The sequence below is a fragment of the Rhinolophus sinicus genome, chromosome 2 (genome assembly GCF_057876585.1).
Source record: "Rhinolophus sinicus isolate RSI-liver-muscle chromosome 2, RSI-T2T, whole genome shotgun sequence".
Classification (NCBI taxonomy): domain Eukaryota; kingdom Metazoa; phylum Chordata; class Mammalia; order Chiroptera; family Rhinolophidae; genus Rhinolophus; species Rhinolophus sinicus.
This window is the reverse complement of record NC_142502.1, coordinates 12,742,886-12,765,383: the sequence shown is the minus strand read 5'-3', so window position 1 is coordinate 12,765,383 and position 22,498 is coordinate 12,742,886. Positions and strand designations below refer to the sequence as shown.

The 22,498-nt window shown below is 40.2% G+C and overlaps 1 protein-coding gene and 1 pseudogene across 8 annotated transcripts in view; one reads left to right on the top strand and one right to left on the bottom strand.

Annotated features, from left to right (window-relative positions):
* SYNE1 (spectrin repeat containing nuclear envelope protein 1) overlaps nt 1-5,509 on the bottom strand; it is a 414,622-nt gene extending 409,113 nt beyond the window's left edge. For 3 of the 8 annotated variants that reach the window (XM_088795369.1, XM_088795377.1, XM_088795390.1), the window contains exon 1: nt 4,761-5,139. The gene's annotated coding sequence lies outside the window, so the exon portion shown is untranslated. Of the gene's footprint in view, nt 1-4,760; nt 5,143-5,266 lie in introns of those variants that run through there. The other 5 variants (XM_088795370.1, XM_088795376.1, XM_088795381.1 and 2 more) reach the window with 4 other exon arrangements.
* A 16,521-nt stretch (nt 5,510-22,030) lies between these two features.
* Nucleotides 22,031-22,122, top strand: LOC141571946 (U6 spliceosomal RNA; annotated as a pseudogene).
* The last annotated feature ends 376 nt before the right edge of the window (nt 22,123-22,498 follow it).

Sequence of the window (22,498 nt, the reverse complement as noted above, 5' to 3'; positions counted from 1 at the left end):
GGGTAAAATTCAAAAAACCTTCGGGAGGCAAAATATGCAGAACTTGGTGACTGGTCTGGAAGGGCCAATAGGAAGTGGGAAGTGGGGCAGTCAGGGGTATCTCTGACCACTCTCAGGATTCTGACTTAAGGTTGTATAGGACACGGTGCCATCAACCGAGCTCAGTAGTAGACAGGGTGAGTATGTTTTATTTCTCAAACTTTTCACTTCAAATCTTCATATCCTTGCTGAACAATTCTTCACTGCACCATTACAGAGCCCCTCTGACACACACTCTCAGCGGAACAAATCCAAAGGATCCCTAAATACCGAGCCCGGGGCCCACACCCTCTTTTAGCCATTTCTAAACATACCACTACACATTCCGCATTATTTTCCCTCAATTCCTCCGGCACTTATTGTCTATACTACTCTAAGTATGACTTGTTTTATATTTGTCACCATTATTAGTCTCATCTCACTCTAAGACATTTTTCGTCTTAGCTAGACTGGGAATGCTTTGTAGCCATAGAGATTGTACATTTGTTTTATTGCATTGACGTCCCATCCAATGATACCAAGTATATCCCTGAGCACATCCTAATTCTCAATACATATTTTTGTTTTATTGAATCAAGTTCATAATACTTTGGCTCGATGAGACAACCCCCAAAACACCACTTCCTCCCCACTGCAAAAGAAGTTAGTGCAATTTAGTGCAATATCCTTCCTTCTTTAGACATAGATAACATATTTTGCATGTGTACACATATTTCCTCTTTTGTGAAATTATGATACCGTTTTTTACTGATACTTTAAGAAGACATATGATTTCATGAGAAATTTCATATTAATAAAACAAAGATAATAAAAGGAGAATGGGAATTAGAAGATATGAGTTCTAGACGTGGCTGGGTGATTTGGAACTGCTTCTATGTATGGAGGTCCTCAATAACTACCTGTCACGGGGAGTAAGATACCAGAAAATGCACGCACCGTGGACTAAGGAAGACATGGGGTTGCGTCCTATTCTGTCTCTTTCTGTCCATGGGAACTTAAGAAAAGTGAACTATTCAGAGCACTTGCTTCTTCATTTGTGAAGTGAAGCAATTTTGTGCTAATACGTTCAATTTTATCCTGTGTAAATTAAATTTAAAACCATCAATACATAACTTTCCTAGCAGATTGTTTGGCCTGTAGTAGTTTCTTTAATTAGCTGGTTCCCATTTTCCTTCCACTGGCCTCGGTTTCTCCACCTGCAATATGATAGACTAGCCTACAATGAAGAGATGCTCTCAAGTGTGCTTTCTAGTTCCAACGGCAGCACAAGTAACACCTAAAACAACTACAGGCATAAGGTTCTGCGATCGGGAGGTTCACTCCTTGAACTGACTAATTACCTAGCAGTGTTCTGGTTGTGGGCATGACTTATAGAACCCGAACATCAGAAGAAGGTCCAGCACCATCAAAGAGATCACTAGTCCCAGGGAAATTCGAAAGAATATTGTGGGCGGGGGGAGTACAGGAGGGGGGGGGGGAAACAATATTGGGATGGAAAGAGGGAATTCAGTAGGCATTGGTGGGTTGTGTTTCAATCAGCAGTCACAGCACCATCTCCAAATCCTTCTAGGGGAAGGAACTAAGATTACAATGCGGCTAAGTACCACACCTAGCAGAGCGGTAAGATTCCGTATTTATTATTTAACACAGCCAAAATGCATTGAGCCACTATTTGACAATAGTAGTGAGTAAGTAGCAGTGAATAAGACAGATAAGCCCCCCTTAGAGCTGATGTACCAAAGGGGGAGATGATAATATATATATATATATATATATATATATATATATATATATATATATATCCACAAAGTAGAGTGAGTATTGTAATGCGGAAACCTAGAGTACTGTGGAAACAAGCTGGATGCCCAGTCAATAACCATCTGCTGCATTTATTGTGCAGGATACAGAGGGAGTTTAGACTATCTGCTACTTGGGATTCTCCCATCTGAACAATATACTCATCTTAACACCAACACCTGTGAAAAGCACAGGACTGAATCATCACAACGCAGCATTCCCAGTCTCCAAGCAGAGTGGACAACTGGCTACTGCAGCAGTTTTCTTGTTTGTGCTCCTAAAAAAAGAATACATTCAGAAAAACACTAGAAGAGACACTCCTAGGCCACAGGAGCACATCTTAAAGCAATGCGACTAAATGGTTTGGTATGAATAAGCTCCAGCAGAAAATTCCAAACTGTGCAACAATCAGAGATGATATGGCTCATTTCTAACTGAAAAAGATGAACTGACACTCTCAAACATGAACTGATTCATGGTACTTTGCTAGAATATAAATATGAAGCATGGAGATTACTTAATCAGATGGCTAAATATTCCCAAGAAGAGCACTCCTATTAAAATCTATTAAACAAAAATTAAAAAGCCAATGAATACATTTTGACCCCCTTCTATCTAAACCCTTTGCTGGAATAAGTCACATAAGTGTCTAATTGTAAATTTAATTATTGTTTTTCTCTAGTCACCCTTTAATAATAGTACTAACTAATTTAAAAAAAAATTAAGTTGGCTAAAGTGTAGAAAGATGGAGGATGGCTAAAGGGACGAAGAGGGACATCTTGGAGTTGATATAAATATACTCCTAATGTATATGTATGGGGTACCAGTGAATAGTGCTGGTAATTATTCACTATTATGAATTATACAGGGTAACAAATAAGAATTGGTCTACAAATATGAACAAGTAATCAAAAGACAAAGTACAGAGCTGACTGGTATGAAAGATACTAAGTGTTAAATTCAACTATTTTTGGTGAGCTTGAAGCCTTAATCATGCCCAAACATATCAGCTACCTGCCTCCCAACTTGGTTACATAGTATTGCACTTCTTGCCAACCATGAGGTCTGGTTGGATTAGTCTGACAGGATGGACACTTTTAATAAAATGAAGAGAAGGAGAAATGCAGGTTTCCTCACAGGGGCGTCTTAGCTCCTTTCTACATGCTTGTCACCTTCAGGCCACAGGGTGTGGCTGCAACATCTAGGGCTGGAGCCACCCAAGAAAATTCTACCAACCTAGCCCAGTCATGGGCCTCTTACATCCAGTTTCGTTTACACCTCCTCTTATTTCCAAGAGCTGTTGCATAATTACCAGAGAGTAGATCCTAGGGTAGCAACTTACACATTTAACATAAGCAATTCTGGAAATTTTTTCAGTGGTAAACTACCTTTCCCAGATCCCTGCTCCTTTAGGAAGGAATCATTTGAAAAGAACTCTTTATACGAGGGCAATGATGGCAGGAATAAACCACTGTGAAAAAGCATTAGTTAGGAAAGACAAAAAGGAGGCTGTAATGTACAAGGCTGAACACGTATTTTCCAAGGCTAACAATATTATCTGAGTCAGTCAAGATGTGGCTTTATCTTCTGCACGAAATATATTAAGTTAGCCTTGATATGGTACTTTTTATTCTACATTTGCCACAAAGTAATGAACAGATTCAAAACACACACAAAATTAGATACGTGTTTTATTACACTGTTCTGGTGATGTCAGGAACGTTTTATCTGTACCACTAATCTTTTTCATCTTGGGGAACAGCAAGCCTCCCAAAGAACCATGCTCATGACTCATGATTAAATCAGCATTTTATGCAGATGTGGGCCACATTAACAACCTCTGTTTAATGGAAAATTATTACACTTTCTCTTGGAGGTCTGGCTTCTGTATACAAATGCTTTCTTTAGGACAGTGGCTCTCAGATGAAGAAAACAACAGGCACTAAAAAGGAGAAAGAATCATTCAATTGAACTTTCTTAACGTTCACAGAAAAACTGCAGGTACTCCACGTCTCCCCCGCGCCCCCACGCCCACCCCCAAACTGCAAAACTCAGAAATGAACATTCCAGGATTCCAGGATGCTAAGGTCGATTTCACAGCTGGTTTCTCGCTGGGCTGGACCTGACTCTGTTTATGGAAGAGGTCCTGAACTTGTAGCATCCATGCTGTTACCCAAGCAGCACAAGGAACCCAAAGGGTTTTCTTTGCTTTGCAGCTGCCGCCTGCTTTATTTCGCAGTATTTTTCCTGCCCTTCACCGTGCACCTGCCACCCTGTGAAGCACCGTTTCACAGAACTCCTCCGGTAGCAAAGCAAAATCGCTGTCTGAAACGTGTCTTTCTGGAAAGGAGATGAAAGTTATCTTGCCCTCTAGCGTAAGCTCCTCCGCCTGGAAGCTTTTGCTAGGTGACAGCTGAGGAGAGTCTGAAGCCCCGGCCTCCGCTCAAGCTTCCAGCCCTGTGCTGTGCTACCTAATCCCCTTCCCCTCCCCCCAGCCCTTCCTAAAATAGTGGGGGTGGAGGAAGGGAGGCTCCTAGAATGTGTTCAACGCCCGACATCTCCCATCTGATAGTAGCAACAGTGCCGACCATCACAATAAGAGGGTGGCTGCCTTTTGCTTCTGCACCATTGGAGCCCAAGGGACGTGCCACAAGCGGAAATGACAAGCCAGAGGAGAGGGATATTAATAGGGATAGCTACGTACGAGCTGCCAGGAGCGCGCTGCCCACCTCCGTATCCCCTCATCCAAGAGTACCACGCGTACACACGCCACCATCACCATCACTGCCCCCTCCCTCCCATTAAGCACTCACAACCAGAGTATGCAACTACAAACTTGCTTACAATGTGTCTGTAATTTGTTCGGCTTGCACCCACATTCTCGTTCTCTCTCCCCTGCTTCACCCTCCCTCCTTCCCTTTTACCTTCTCTCTCTCTATCTCTCCGGCTCCGGCTCGCACAGGTTCCAGGCAGTGCCGCGAGCGAACCGCTGGCGGCGGTCTCCCGGAGCCCCCGCGCGGTTGCGCTGCGGGGAGCCGGGCCGCCCTGGTTACAGAGTACAACAAGCCCGGCTGGCTCTCAGCCGGCGGCCCATCCGCAGCCGCGCTCCCCCGGGCTCGCCCGCACACTCTTTCACTCCCGCGTCCAGCTGCTCGGCGATTCTTCCCTCCCCTCGGCAAACGGGTCCTCCTCCCCGCTGCACCCCGGAGTTTTAGGCCTCCTGCTCCCCCCACCCCCCGCAGTAATGCTCCTTTCCCAGGGGCAGGTCGGGTGGCCGGTTCAGTCCCCCAGCAGGGGCCGGGCACTACCTCTAGGCCGCCACACCCCTCCCCTGCCGGCTCCCCACGCCCCGCGCCAGGCTCCAGGATGCGCTGGTCTGTGGAAGAGCCGGGGGCGGGGGCCTGGAGTCTCTCTCGCAGGCTTCCCGTACCTCCTGGAGATGCACGGCCTCTGGCGTTTCTCCGCAGCAGCAAAGCCCCTGCTGTGACCCACCCTCTTGGCGAGCCTTTCCACGGGGTTCACCTCCCGGGGGTCGAGGAAGAAAGAAATGGCCGAGAGCCCCAGCGAGGAGATGAGCTGCACTGGCCGCTAACTTTTCCTGAGGTTTCCACCGCCAGGTTGACCTTTTGAGCAGAACCTATCTTGAAAGGCTGGGGAGGTGCCCTGATGGTCCCAGGAAGGAAGTGATGCAGTTCAGTGAGGACATTCCACCGGCTCCTTTTCCATCGACTTTAAAAAAGATCACAACTGCTGACCTTTTGACTGTCAAATCAGTAGCAAATAATTTTAGGGAGACTGGGCAGGCTCCACGGGGTTTTGTTATTGTTGTTTGTGAAGCTTAGATCGCTGGATATCTTAATCATATTTATTCTTGATTAATCATTAAGATGCTGCTGAAGAATCACCTTCAGTTTCTTCAGCTTCACTATTTGCATCTATTTGAGTCTTTTATCACTAGTCCTTCTCGTGGTACAGAAGAGACCCATCCTGGTGTTGCCCTAGTAGGTTTCCGGAGAATTATTTTGTTGTGGTTTTATGGTTTCCAAGCAGAGTCAAACATAGTCTCTTTTCATCAACAATGAAGCCCAACAGGATTAAGGCAGCTAAAATAATTGAAACTATGTTGCAAGAATCTTAATAATTACCCCCTCGAATTTTCAATTTGAACAAAACAGTTTTCTAGTCTCTAAATTTGCTGAATGGAAGGACTGACTTACGCAACGGAGGACATTTCTCCTTCCCTCATCCCCCGCCAACACTCCACTATGTAGCTTTGTTTTTTCTTCAAATTCTCTTTCCCCTGAATCCCATCAAAGTACTCACAGTCGTGTGCTGTATAATGATGTTTTGGTCAACAGACGGCACATATGCTGTGGGCCCATAAGATTATAATGGAGCTGAAAAATTCCTATCGCCTAGTGAGGCTGCGGCCGTAGTAACGTCTCAGTGCCACACCTTCCCTGTCTGTGGTGATGCTGCTGTAAAAAAACCCTACTGTGCTGCCCGTCCTGTAACCGGGAGTATAGTATATACAACTATGTGTGGTTCATAATACTTGATAATGATAATAAACTACTATGTTACTGGTTTATGTATTTACCACACTACTTTTTACCATTATGTTAGATTGTAGTCTCTCTCTTCATATATATACAAGATATACATATATATGTATATATACGTGTATATACGTATATATACATAAATATATATACATATATATATATATATATATATATATATATATACATATATATGTATATATATATATAAAGTTTGCTGTAACACAGTATGCTGTGTTCGGCCAGCAGCCACTTCATATAGCTCGTGTTTACCGAGACTCTTGAATGAATCCTTTTCTCTTGTGCATGATTTAATCTTGTGTTTTGTACAATCACATGCTTGTAGCCCAGGAGCAATAGTCTGTACCATATATCCTAGGTGTGCACCTATGAGTAGTAGGTTATACCATCTAGGTTTATGTAAGTGCACTCTGTGATAGTCACACAATGACAAAATCGGCTAATGATGCATTTCTCAGAACAAATCTCCATAGTTAAGTGGCATGACTAGATCTGAAACAACTCTGGTAAACCAATCTGATGTGTTATTTTTCCTTGTGTGTAATTTTTTTAGAGACCCAAGAGCCCATCTCTAATTGTAAAACTTGTTAGAGCAAGAAGCTGGGCCTGGGGAGGGCAGTATTTGGGATCAGTCCCAATGCATATCTTGCCTCTGCCTCTGCCTTAGGGCTACACTCATTACGGGTGCCCAGAGCTCCTTGTGGAGATAACCCACCAGAGCCTAGTCACCTATTAGGTTGGTGCACAAGTAATTGTGGGTTTTGCAATTATTTTGAGCCTTTTAAACCGCAGTTACTCGTGCACCAACCTAACAGATCGCATCCTCTGTCTGGGTGGCCACCGGCCTGGGATCCAAACATCTGGGCCTATCGCTGAGGAAGAAAGGATTGGACGCGGTTCTTCCTCTTAATCTTTACTTTCAGATAACCACTTCACCTTAAAGCTGTTCAGGGGCGGGGAGGAAGGTACGCTAAGCAATTGCTTCCTTAGGTTGACTTGCTGGAGACCTGAGCCACTTATATTTGTGAACCTGAAACATTCCTCCCAGCAACTGAGCTGCCTTAAGTAGACCTCGTGGCTGTTCTCCCAGCCTCCAACAGGTAGGCGCCTAGGGTTGTCTGGCTGGCACTGGCTGCCTGATGAGCTGGACATCCACTCTCAGCAAAACTTTACCCTCCACAGAGGAGTGAAGCACATTACAGACTTGGAAAAGGCTTGTCTTTTTCATTCTCCTCAGGAAAGTGTGTTATACCTTCATTTAATCAGCAACTATTGTTTGGAAACCTACCATGTACCCAATATTATCCTAAGCCTTGGGACTACAGTGGGAAGCACCAACCCGATCTAGTTCCTGCCTTCATAGAGCTTACCGTGTGACCAGGAAGGCATACATCCATCAAAGTACCACGCACATAATCATAAAACCTCAACCTCCAAGAAAAAGCTAATGTTATGAGACCTTTCAATGGTGGGAATTAATTTAGAGATTAGAAACACGTTACTAAGGAAGTGACATTTGAACGGTGGTCTTCAGAAAGAGTGGCATTAAGTAGGTGACAGAGCAGTAGGGTGGGGGTCTGGAATTGCACTCCAGACGGGGGAAAGCATGAGCAAAGGCTCTATGGAAGAAAAGTGCAGGGCACGTTTGAGGAGCTGAGGAAGACTGCAGAAGGGAAAGCAAGGGAGGGGACAGGAGCTTCAGGGAACAATGGACCCCATGAGGCCCCAAATGGGGGGAAGGGCGGACTGTGCAGGCCTTAAAAACTGGCCTGAGGAGATGGATCTTTACATGAAACCTTTAAAGTGCTTTCAGTAGACTGTGCAACATGATTCGAGTTTATGTTGTGACATTTTCCCTTTGATTGTAATGTGGATAACAGATTAGAAGTGGGGCCAAATGGGTAAAAGTGGACCAGTTAAGAGGCTGCTACAGGAATCCTTTAGAAAGATCATAGCATTCATTATTAGAGGGATGCTGGTGGGGAAAATGGTTGGATTTGAGAGATATATAATAAACAGAACATATAGGACATAAAGCCAGGTGTGGCAAAAGGAAGTCAGAAGAATATAGATGTTAAGGTCTTGGGTGTTGAAGCCAGAGAGGCTCAGGTTAGAGCCAAAGCTGCATCATTAACTACCTGACTGATTTTAAGCTAGTCATTTAACCTCTCACAAGTTCAGATTTCACAAACCTGTAATTCAGGATTATAACCATAAAGCTCACTCATAGGGCTGTTGTGGGGACTAAAGGAGCGAATGTGTGGGAAGCACTTTGTACCTGGCAGCGCCTGGCATGTGGTCAGTAAGTGCACTATAAGTAACGTTATTATTATAGTTATGGTTATTTTTATTATTATTCTAGGTGTTTCTGAAGTTGGCAAATCAAGGGAAACAGTCCTTACTTCATTTTGCAATAGGCTGATTGGGCTGGGACACCAATTCCTGAGAACAGCAAAATGTAATCACGGGGCCATCACAAGCTGAGAGACAGGACTAAGGCAGTGCTCCAATTTCCTCCCCTACTAAACCCGAGTCCTCTCCCCCTCATGGGTCTTCTCTTCAAACTTTCTCAGTTTAAATAGAATCCTATTCTCATACATCATGGCAGCTGGGCCGCCCAATTCACCCTCTGTGCTTTAACAGCAAAAAAAAAAAAAAAAAAAAAAATCACAGTCGTATCAGTTCAGTTTTACCCCAATGCCTGCATCATTGTGTTCATTATATTTGTAAAACAAGAGTCATAGCACCCAGATGAAATCAGCACGAATCATTTATATTTCTATTACTTATCTGTTATGTAATTGTGTTCATACTATGGCGCAATTTTGCCATGTTGCTGGTTTAGCAAAAGGATTAACCCCAACGTCGAACCAGAGGTGCATCTTTACGGCATGAGCACATGTGCTACCCCACACGTGGGTCTCTTCTTCCTCCTTCCTGCCTTAGTCCCTTGAAAGCAAACTTCTACACACAGTGCAGGGACACTCTAAACAAAATGGCTCTCTTACTTTTGAAAGATAGAGGGGCTTTGTTTCAGTCAAGTTCTTCATGCAGTCAGTAATTGTCTGGTTGGGTTCTAAGCGATTGGCAGTCTCTTTCTCAGTAATTGCTTCTGGCAGGGTCATCATAGCCTGCAAATTAGGAAGAAGGACAGATGGAAGGAGGGGTTTACTTCTCTTGGTAAGGAAATCTCTGAAGTATTTGTGATTCAAAGTACTAAGATTCACCGAAATTTTTCAAAATGACCCCTTCCCAATTCTCAGGGCTCACTCTTTTCCAGTAAAGGCCTAAACTTTCTCATAAGGGGCCTAGAAAGTCTTTGAAATCATCTTGCATTGTAAATTTGCAACCTGCAGCAACAGAACATAGGTCCAATTTTTGGCTGTATCAACAATGTGGCTGCAAAATGGGGACCCTAGACGCTCTCTGGGTCTCTGAGCATGCCTTGATCCAGGACTGCAAAGTTCCTGAGCTTGTCATTTTCCTTCTTTATAGTCTGTTTTGCAGGGTGATCGGAAGTAGCTGACACACCCCAGAGTCCTTTTAGTTCTTTTTTCTATTCCACAGTAATAGCCATCTTGGTCTCCTAAATTCTTGTCTTCAATAAACCCTTAATTTTAGGCAGCCATAGGTGTTTATTTAAGTAACTGTTAGTTTAAGTAACATGTCTCTTTAGAATTCTATTTTACATCCGAATGAGGTCCTCTCTGCATGTAAACCCAACAAAGCCAACTAGCCAATGTGAGATTCCCATCGTTAAATATCTGGAACCAGTCTTGGCATGAAATAGTCTGTCATTCAAGATTTATTAAAGAAAAATCAAAACAAGTTGAGGATTTGATATAATAATTTAGGTTCTTTGTTGGTAAACTAAAGAAGTGACCATTGGTGTGGCTACCTTTAGCTTTGAAGTAATACGGCTGCAGAGAACTCAACAACTTGCTGCTGCCACCCAGAGGTCAAGTAACTGTAGCGAGGGGCCAGCAGTATCGCAGGTCTCTTGCTCTGGTGATCCATCACTCTTCACCTGTGGAACTCCCCTTTGACTTCCAAATCTCAAGTGAGAGCATTGATAGAATGCAAATGTCCAGGAAAGGGAGCCTGGCAAACATAATCCCCAGACTTGCAGCCCCTGGGATACAGGAGACAGCATTGAATGGGTTGTGAATAAACACTATTTGCCAACAAACAGTATTCAGTATAAACACAGACTTGCGGTGAACAGAATAGTGCAGCTATTTATTTTAATTAAAACACACAGAAATTCCAGTTTAAAATGTTGAGTCTTTTTAATCTATTTTAATGCTCATATTAATACTGTTTTAGAGTTTTAAAAGGATTTTAAGACTACAGAAGGTGCCAAAAAATGTATATATATTTTAAGAAAGGAAAACTTTCTTTTTTAAAAGAAAACTCTTAAAACTTTTAAAACTGTTTCTTTTAGTATTAAAATTGTAATACTCAACATATACCAATAACAAAAGATGAATACGAGTCACGTTTGACTTCTGCAATTGCAAGAGATGCTCAAAGTGGTTACCATCAGCGTCCAGACTCTTCTGATTACAACCAACTACTGCTTGAGCAACATTGACCAAAGTGTCCCCTTGTATACATTTTTTTGGCACCCCTGGTATTTAAAAAAGAACACAAAGCATTTAGAATTACTGATGAATTTTAAGATGATATCACTAATTCCCCAGTATAATTTCCTCGGCAATTTCTCCCCATGGTTCCTTCAGAAACTGTTCTTAGACCACTGTTGTCCCTCCCGTACTTCAGCCCTCCACTCGCATGATCATCTTGACCTTGTCATTATTGTTAATGACAATTATTGGTAACGATAATTTTGTTAACACCCCACTCTTTGTCCACTTTCTCTTTTGTTGGCAGCCCACTCCCTCTAGTGCTCCAATTCAAATAATCCCTCAGCTGAACAGGACCTTATATCCACGGGCAGGACCACTGCCAGCCCTTACAATGCCTTTGAATTAGAGATGGTGCTGTTCTTCAAGACACTTCAATTCCACCTTTTGGAAACTTATAATAAACCATTTTTTTAAATAAAACAAGACATGTGAGTGCATTCTGCCAAAAATTATTATGATAAAGAAACAAATCATAAACTTCAAATATGAACGGCACCCACTGAGAAGGGGTACCCTCCGTGTATGCAGTGTATTAGCTGCATTGACCATATGGGGCAGCTGGCTGACTATTGAGCCGACCATTTTTGCTGTTGTTCATCATCCCTTTTGTAGTTATTCCTCTTAAGCTGGTTCAAATTCTATGTATAATCATTTATATTCACCCCCTTGCATTTACCCTCCACCACCTTTCCTCTGATTGTCATACACACTTGGCTAAACCACATACTTTGTTAAATTCAATTCCGCTGACTTTGTGCCTGTGTTCACATGGCTGAACATGCCTGGAGAAAAATGCAGACATGCTAACTGGTCTTTGCATTCATGGTCCCTAAGTCAAAGGCCTCAGAACACTCTGTTTCCCTAATCAATACACTCTCCCACTTGCTTAAACAAATTTCATACTTTTTCTTGTTTCTCCAAACTTCCAACATCTATTCCCACATTTGAATTTTCATCAGCTAACCTTTTTTTTCCCTATTTCCCTTGAACATTTTTTAAAGGTATCATGTACATTTATTTGCATTTATGCATTGTCTCTTGCTTTTGCTACAAAAAATCAAGATGTTATGAGTTTTTGAGTTGAGTGGGTTCTTCCTGAGTTATTGAATGCAAAGTGTTGGGATTTCATTCAATGCCAAGTATAAAGTTTCCGTTTATTTGCTTGAAGCCAATTTTTCTTTCTCTCTTTCTTCCTTTCTATCTTTCCTTCCTTCCTTCCTTCCTTCCTTCCTTCCTTCCTTCCTTCCTTCCTTCCTTCCTTCCTTCCTTCTTCCTTTCCTTCCTTTCTAAGGAGGACTCAGCTGGCAGAGGCACATGTGGGGATCAAACTGGCAACCTCGGTGCTACCAGCACCACTCTCTAACCAACTGAGCTAACTGGCCACTCCCTCTGTTTATTTGCTGAATTCAGTATTCATTTCAGAATATCTAAAATATGGTACTGTAGATTTAATTCATAGACTACAGTTGTAGGAAATGGAAATTTGCTTACTTATGTTGATAAATTGTGTTCATAAATTACATCACCACATAAATTGTGCAGCCTCTCTTTGAAAATTTTAAGCAATCAAAAGAGAATTTCTATAAGCTCTCACTACCACTCTCTGCACTATTTGCATCTGTGTCATATATAATCAAACTTCCTTCTATTTTTACGAATGAACTCTTCAAACTCCTAGCTAAGGCTAACTCCTCCACTTATATAATCAATTCATGCTTCTTGCCAACAATATTTTCCTCTCTTCTCACAATAATCTGTTTTTTTTTTTTTTCTCTTTCCTCGTTCATTCTTATCAACATGTAAAATGCTGCTCTTTATCGCATATTAAAAACAAAACAAAACTCTCTTGGTCACCACCTGAACTTCCCTATTTCTGTCTTTACTTTCAAGCAACATTCCTTCGAAGACTTGGCTATACTTGCTGTTGGCAATTTATCTCCTCTCACTTGCTCTTGAACTCACTGTAGTAAAGTTTTCACCCTAGCACTCCACCTTCTTTTAGTCACCAACGATTTCTTCTTTACTACATTTAATGATCCTGTCCCTGACTCTATCTTGATCTGTTAGAACCATTTGCCAACCTTTATTTCCTCTTTCCTTCTTAAAATGCTTTCCTCACTGCCTTCTGAACCCACCACACACTTGGTCTTCTTTGCTGCTTCCTTCTTACCTCCTCAACTTCTAGTCTTTGGAGGACCAAGAACTCTATCTTTGGAGTATTTCTATCTTCCAGCTGCATGAATTCCTAGAGGATCTTATTCAATTTCATGGTGTTAAATATCATGTATATGCTATAAACCCCCAAATTTAAATCTCTAGCCCAGACCTCTCTTCTGAACTCTAGACCTGGAAATCCAGGATTTTTTACTGGGATTTCCACTGGGAGGATTAAAAGGTATCAAAAAACAAAACAAAACAAAACAAAACAAAACACACACAAAAAAAACCAAAAAACAAAACAAAACGAAATGTCTGAATTTGTGATCTTCATTTCCAAACTTGCCCCTATCTCTGTCTTTTTCACATCAGTTACTGGTAACTTCATACTTCTTCATTGTTCATGCTAAAGCTTTAGTGTCACACTTGACAATTCTTTTTCTAATTTCTCATCTTTACTCAATCAACAAATCATGTTAATTCTGCCTTAAAAATGTATCTATAGAATGTCCTTATTCTTGGAGTAGAAACTCTGAAATATTTAGTAATAGTAGGATATAGTGTCTCCAATATATTCTCAAATGCTTCAGAAAAAATAATGTGACAAAAGATAGAGGGGGATATTTACCAAAAGTAAATGGGGGAAAATGTAAACATTCAATGAATCTGGTTGAAATATGTATGGGTATTTTGTGTAATATTCTTGAAACTCTTCCCTAGGTTAAAATACAGACACACACACACACACATACGTATATGTATATGTATATACATACATACATACATATATACATACATATATATATATATATATACACCATTACTCATTAGCTCCACCGCTACCACCCTGGACCATCGTCTCTTGACTTCAGGCTATTCTTTATATAGTAGCCAGACAAATCCTGTTATAACACAAATCAGGTGTTGTCACTCCTTCGTTCAAAACTGCCAACAGCATTCCATCATACACTAGTCCCTTTATGATCTATTGGCCTGACATGACTGACCCCACCTCCCCACTAGTTCTCTAGTCTCCACCACAATTCCTCCCTTTGCTCACTGCATAGCAGCCACAAGCACTCCTTCATGGCCCTGATGGCTACTAGGTAAGTTCCTTATTCAGGGCTTTTTCATATAATATTCGTTATGTTAAGAATTCAATTCTGAAAATTATTCACAGCGTTGACTCCCTTTTTTTCAGGTATTTTATCGAATATCACCTTCTCAGGGACACCTTTCTTATATGACCTATATAAAAATTTAAAATACCCTCCACTCTACCTTGAACTTTTTATCGTTCTCTATTGTTTTCTCCAGCACTTAATGCCAGCATTGTATATATTCTTCTTCCTCACTTAGTTTATTTTCTGTCTACTTCTGGAGTGTAAACCCCAGGAGGGCACATAGTTTTGCATTTTGTCAACTCTTACATTTCCAGCTTTTAAAACAGACATATAAAATGTACTCAGTAAATACTTGTTGAATAAATGAATGAATAATATACCAATCTTATTATATACCTTACGGAATTCTACAGAGCATCAATTATATTGTGATGTTATTATCAAACCCACTGGAAATTTGTTACCCAAATCTTCAGCACATGTGGATCTTTGATGGGATCCACATTTGCTGAAGATTTGGGTAACAAATTTCAACACAGGATAACCCCATGTTTCATGATGTGAAGTGATAGAATCAGATTTTTTTTTCTCTTCAGCTGTTAATTCTATCTTTTCTTCTAGGTTCACAGTTTTGTAACTACTCCAAAGCACTTTTGCCAATTGCACTTTGGCTATCCGGATATAAGTTGTATGCCTGAAATGGTTCCTGATAAGTAAACATCTCTGAAATCCCCTGATAAGTGCACGTCTGAGATTTTGTGTTTTCTTTTTTTTTCTTTTCATAGTTCCCTGGGTTTGTATCATAGTCTAGGCATATGGAATCTTTTCTTTGTTCTTCATCATATATTAATGTCATCTACACTTTATCTATCCTCATTTCTCTCTTTTTAAAAGGATTTTAACCTTTTCTAGATATTTGAAAAATTAATTTCATAGGCCACCACCCCTCTGGCTCATTTGTGTATAAAGACTCTCCTAAATTCTGTTTGGAACTGAGCTTTTGTTTATAAGACAACTGTGCCAGTAATGACATCAGGTTGTAGATGAGTTTTCAAGAGAAAGAGACCATGTAGACTGAAGAATTTCTTAATTGGATTCCTACAAAGAGTGTTCCAGAATGGCTGAATGAGCTCGCTGGTACACACAGTTTTATTGGCCACTTGGAAATACTTCAAGAAGTCTCTCAGGAAGGAAGAGATCCTTATTTGTGCATTGCTCCTTCCTGGTTTATTTCACTATCCATACCTATTTCCAGCTGGAAAATTTGTGAGAAATCATCAGAATTAAGTCTCTGTGTAAACATGTTACTCAGACTCATTATGATGCAAGCAGCAGAAAAGCCAGCTGAAATTGGCAAAAACAATAATGAAGATGTATTAGCTCAGGAAAGTCTGAAAGGCTAGGTTTCAGGATTCACCCAAAGTTTCCGTCGAGGGTTTGGTTTCTTCCTTTTCCTTTCTGTTCTGCTGCCCATATGTTGGCTTCATTCTAAGGCCGATTCTTCTTATGGCTGTAGGAGAGCTACTAGCAAAAATTGGGCTATATACTTCTTGGCTTACTCACTGAGAAAGAAAGAACTTGCATCTAATATTTCCAGGCAAAAGTCCTAAAATTTACCCAAATTGGACTAGCTTAGGTTATAGCCAATACCGTCCATCCAACCAATCACTGTGGCCAAGAAAATAAAATGTTCTCATTGGCTTCAGCCAATCAGGACTCATCCCAGGTGTTAAACTTAACATAATATTTTCCCAAAGCAAATGGTTAAAGTGAGCAAGGTATAGATATCTGTATTTGTCAGAGTCCCAAAAAGAAACAGAAGTAACACACACTAGATTAGGGAAATTTGAGGTGAGATGTATTTGTTTTGGTGTTGTTTCATTCAAAGGGCCAATTACAAAGGTGTGGATGAGGTGCAGTAGAACCGTCAGGTACAGCATAGGAACTTGGACAGAGCGACAGCAGAGCCATCACCAGTCCTGGGCCCAAAGGAAAAGGCAACAGAGAAGCTCCTAGAACCTGGAAGAGAAGTCCTATGGAGAACAGGATGTTGAAATGAGCAGTGACCCATTAGGAACAAAGGTAACTTCAGAGGAAATTGGGAGCAAGACAGAGGGATTAATAATCTTACATTCTTGTTTCTACTGGCGGTCTCAATTGCACAAACCAAACCAGAAGGCTGAGGATGCAGGAACCCTGCTGATGTGACCATACTGGTCATCCTTCCTGGGGAGAGCCAGAGTGGAAAACTGTGGAGAATGGAGCCAGGAGGACAAATGGAATGCATTCTGCACAGAATCTGAATCAAAATTTGCATACAGTGATGAAGGTGGGAAGGGATAATAAAACCTGGGAGACAGCCTGCCTGTGTTTCCTGCAGACCAGAAGTGTTTTGCTCAGTAATTTTACTAAGAACTCTTAAGATACCTAGGGCAACACCTTCTATTCCAAAAAGAATACAAAGCCTCTTTGGAATACTTGTAAAAGCACATGTGTGTATATGGGTGGCCCAATGACTGGAAACATGGTCTCTATTTATCTTAATGACATATTTATTGTCATCATCTATATCAATAGCTATAGAAAGAATATTAGCAAATTGATGGGACATATTGTTTAACTTGTAGGAATGCTTTTTAGGCAAAAGTATTTTGGACACAAAAGATTATCATGTAAGCGATAGAGACCGCCTATTCCCTGTCTTTTCTGAAATAAAAAAAGAGAAAATGAATTTACTATTAGCATGATACATTTAGATTAAACAAAAGAAGAATTTCTTGACAGTAGGATATGTTAAACCCCAAAGTTTTCACCCCTGAATATCTTTGAGCACAGTTTATACAGTTCCTCTGTCTCTGTTCTAAGATAAATCTGGCAACCAACAATGCCTCAAATGGACATAAAAATTCATTTTGCCTCTCGAAGCACAGAACTACAATGTGTCCCAAGATGACTACCAGTGTGACAGCTATTGTGGTTGTAGGGCCAGTGGACCGTATTTCTGTCTCCATCTAGAGCTCGCTTTAAGTGATTCAGGTGGCTGGGGTATTGCTCCACCCTTCATGTGTCATGACAGGGCCCCAAGCATGGAATAATAAACTAGACCAAAAAAATCCAGGAAGATAAACAGTGTTAGGGCTCAGGACATCCATCCATCCATCCATCCATCCATCCATCCATCCATCCATCCACCCAGTAGGTACTTGCTGAGTGCCTATTATGCAAGTTCTTTGTGCTGATTGGATCAGTGAACAAAACAGAAAACATCCTTGCTTTCATGAAATCTATCTTCTAGGAAGGAAAGCAGAGAATAAGCAGACTATATTGGATAACGATAGCTCTGATAGAAACAAAATAATAAAGTGGAGAAAAGACAAAAGATGTGTCCAGGAAATGGCTGAAATTTTAGTTAGTATGACCATGGAAGACAGCACTGAAAATGTACTTTTAAGGAAAGTCCTGAAGGAAGTAAATGAAGAAACAATAGGGATATCTGGGAAAAGCAGAGAGCAAGTGCAAAGGCCCTGAAGTTGAAAACTTCCTATTCTATTTGAGGAATAGGAAGGAAGCTGGAGTGGATAGAGTGCTGATGGGGAGCATCATAAGAGATGAGGTCAGAGCAATAGCGAGTAGTAGTGGAGGACAGATCTTTTAGTCCTGGTAAGCCATTATAGAGAATTCACTGTTCCTCTGGGTGATGTGGGAATATCCTGGAGAATCCTGAGCACAAGAATTTATGTAACTTTATGTATTTTAAGAAAACTCTGGCTACTCTGTTGTTAGTAGCCTGCATTATCAAAGGCACAAGCAGGAAAGCCCATTAGGAGGCCACTGCACTAACACAAGTGAGAGATGATTGTGGGTGAATTGGACCATGGTGGTGACAAGGTGGCTGGTGAGAATGATTAGATTCTGAATGTATTTTGAAGTGAAAGATGATAAGATTTACTGACAGACTGGATGTGGCTCATAGAGATAGAAAAGTCATTAGGATGTGAAGACCAGCAGACTGTTTCCAAATATTTGAGTTCTAACAGGTCTGAAATTAGAAGTGGGCCACTCTTACCGGGCAAGTAACACCTGAAATTCTGGGAATTCTTGAGATCAGGGTCCTGCTACTCCTGACACTGATGAGTTTGGAGAGAAGTGCATTCCCAGGTAGAGAAACAGACTAGGAAAGGCATGGAAGCAAACATTATTTGGCATGTGTAGAAATGATGGGGAGTCATATTTTGTTCAAACATGGGAATGGTGAAAGGTAAATCCAGGAAGAATACCTTTAAAGAGGAGGGTGAGAAATCTCTATGGGAAATCATTAATGATTTGTGAAGAGGAGAGTAACAGTGAGTGTTGCATTTTAAAAAGTTTCATCCACCTTCACTGTGAGGGTATGTTAGTCTGTTAGGGCTGCCCTAACAATACACCACAGACTGGGTGGCTTAAACAACAATGCATTTTCTCATAATTCTGGAGGCCGGAAGTCTAAGACCAAGATTATTTTCTACTGAGGCCTCTCTCCTTTCTACTGAGGCAGTCTCTCCAGACAACTGCCTCTCACTGTGTCCTCACATGCACACTCATCCCTGGTGTCTCTTCCTCTTCTTATAAGGACACCAATCATATTGGATTAGGGCCTCGCTCTTATGACCCTCATTTAAGTTTAATTAGCTCTTTAAAAGTCCAATCTCCAAATACTGTGACAGTGTTTAGGGCTTCAACATAGGAATTTTAGAGAGACACAATTTAGTCAATAACAAAGGGGTATAAAATCAGAGTCAAGAATATCATTCTAAGTTTCTAAGTAGGAGGAAATTGGCATCTGAACTAAGGTGATCATAGTGGAAAAGAAAAGAAATGGATGTAAAAGACATTTCATAGGTAAAAGCTACAGTGACTGAGCAATTGATTGAATATATAGGCCAAGAGAGGAGTCAGTGATAAATCACAAGTATTGCAACTGAGTGACAAGAAGAATGATGTCTTGAAACAAAAATATTTGCCTCTTTCACTTTGTCCTTCATTTAGTCTCTCTAGATAACACCTCCACCCCTATTTCTTTCCCTACTTCCAATCTCCTCCAAATTGCTACTATAGCAGAAATTGTGACATTCTCCACTAGGTATATTCTGTAAGACAATTCCAGGAAACAATCTTTCATGTCACTGTGACTGTGCCCTTTTCTGTCCCACTTCTTACATTTTCAGGCATTGCAATCTTTTTCTTTTGATTGCTTTGTCTGTTTACTAGTGCATCTGTTTTTTCTGGTTAACCTTCTTCTCTGCTCCCATTTCTGTTATTTCTTCTTAGGTCTCAGTTATTGTTCCTAAGAATCATTTTGTCCACATTATTGTTTAGCAGTGTACATGTGAAGAGATAATTTTAAAGTTTATTTATTTTGAAGGAGGGAAACATAATACAAATAAAAGAATACTACTTTAGAAACTGTGTGATGTGCTTTTAGATCTCAGTTCCTCAAAGTGGTACTGATTAAAATATGAATAGGTTAATATAAACTTAGGAGTGAGGGAACCCAGGTAGAATATTATAAAAAAGAAGGCTTAGATACATTTTTGGGCAGTTGTTAAAAAAACAGATTGTCTTAAAGATTTTGGTGTCATGAAAGAGAAATCTAATGAAGCTTGATTCTTAGTTTGAGTCTCTTTTCTTTGTAGGTGTTATTTTTTCTTTTAAATACTATTTAAAATCTTTTCTTGTTCTTCAACATTCTGAAATTTTAATAAAATTATGTACCTAGCTACAGCTTTTTAAAAAGATTGCATCTTTCTTATTATTAAGACATTCTTTTCCACTTTAAAAAGAAATTGACAACTACTTTATCTTTGTTCTCTTTTTCTGGGAGAACATTCATAGAATGTTGGAACTTCTGATTGGCTCCCAGTGTCTCCTAACTCTGCTTTCATTTTTAAAAACATTTCTTTTTAATATATATCCTGGAAGATTATCTGACACAATTTTTAGTCTTTAATTTTTATGTTAACAATCATAATTTTAATCTTTAAACATTCATATATTATGCATGTTATACCATTCTGTTTTCATTTATGGATCTAATAAATTTTTAAATCTCTCTCAGAATACTAATCCAGCTTCCTCATTATGTTGGTTACCTCTGATCACAGTTTTTGCTTATTTGTTTCCTTATGTTGGTTCTTCCCTCCTATGCTGCCAGTTCTCATGCAGCTGACAATCCTTGGCTATTTATGCTTAAGAAAGAGGAGGGCAAGAGAGCTGGTGTGGGTTCTCTTTACTTTTTTCTTTTTCCTTTTTTCCCCTGTTTTTATAAGTGTCCTTTATTCTTGCTACTCTTTTTCAGATCAATAATTCTGACTGAGAGTTCTGTGCGGAGAAGGGTGGGCTGTAATCCAATAGGCATCTTCTCTCGCTGAGTGACTGAGCATTTGCAGGTTACTCAATGACCAGACTGAGGAGAACTTTGCTTTTGGGCACCAACACTGACACTAGAAGCCAGCTGCAGCTTCCTCTAGAAAGTTCCTCAGGAGAGTCATGAGGTTTGCTGCACCTTCCTTCTCCCCACCTCCCTTCAGCCTGAGGCAAGCTGGGACAGACAGTCTCCTAGTTAGGACCTATATTGGCGCAGTGAGATGGAAAAGAGGTATAGGAGTGCCACCTGGTGCCTTTGTGTTACACATACAGATCTTGAATTAACCTTTTCCTTTTCAGCCTTAGTTTCCATTCCTTTCTGGTGTTAAGGCACGAATCCCTGTGAGGGACCTAGTTTATAGAAACCACAGAGCATATTCTTGAAGTGACTTTCTTTGCTGGTTTCATTCCTAACCATATCCCCCTCAGTCTTGCAGAAATCTGTTGGTGTCTTTCCTACACTAAAGATATTCTGTCCAATTCTCTGTCTCATTTTGTGGCTATTCCTTTTTTGTGTGTGCTTTTATTCTTTCATTTCATTGGAATGTCAGAACGATGGGAGGCAAATGCCTGCACTGTTTGCTATCTTGAACCAGACGCTTCTTTTCTGCTATATTAACAAGACACTATTTGTCACTTAATACATTTTATTATAAAAAATTTTAAACAAATACAAAAATGCATATAATTCCCACATATCCATCACTTAATGTTAAGAATCTATAAGATTTTGCTGTATTTTTTATCAAACATTTTAAACATTTTTCCTTTGATAAAGTATTCTAAGGCAAATCTTAGATTTCAGGTTATTTCATTCTTACACATTCAGTACACATCTCAAAAAAACATGACATTTTCTTACATAACTGCAGTACTATTATCAATCACAAAATTAACAATAGTTTTTTGATGCATCTCAATCTACATTTAATGTTCACAATTGTCCCCAAAATGCTTTCTACAGTGATTTTTCTTTTCTTTTCTGTTAACTCAGAATTTAAACATGGTCCACACTTAGCACTTAGTTGTTAAATCTCTTAAGTCTATCTGTATCTACAGCACTTGCCGTCCCACTCTCCTACCCTTACTTTTCCCACCATTTCTTACTAAAACTGTGTCAGTTGTCTTGGCATCATGCAAGACATCAAGATGTTGCATGATGCCTGACATTTTGGGTTTATCTCTTTGCTTCTTCACGGTGTCATAGTTTATGTAAATGGAAGTTGCAAAGTTTTGATTAAATGGAGGCACACTTTCTTGTTAAGAATTTTTCAATGCTGTGCTCACTTCTGCAGCACACATACTAAAATTGGAGTGATACAGAGAAGATTAGCATGGCACCTGCAAATTCTTGAAGTGTTCCATATTTTTAAAGCTAAAAGCATTGCTGTTAAAATCAGGAACAAGACAAGGCTGCCCACTTTCACCACTTTTATTCAATATAGTACTGGAAGTTCTAGCCACAGCAATCAGGCAAGAAAAAGAAATAAAAGGCATCCAAATTGGAAAGGAGAAAGTAAAATTGTCATTATATGCAGATTATGTCATCCCAAAGATTCCACTAAAAAAACTATTAGAACTAAATAAATTTAGTAAAGTTGCAGGATACAAAATTAATATTCAGAAATCCGCTGCATTTGTATACACCAATAACAAACTATCAGAAGGAGAATTTTTTTTAAAAATCCTGTTTACAATTGCCAGAAAAACAATAAAACATTTAGGAATAAATTTAACCAAGGAAGTT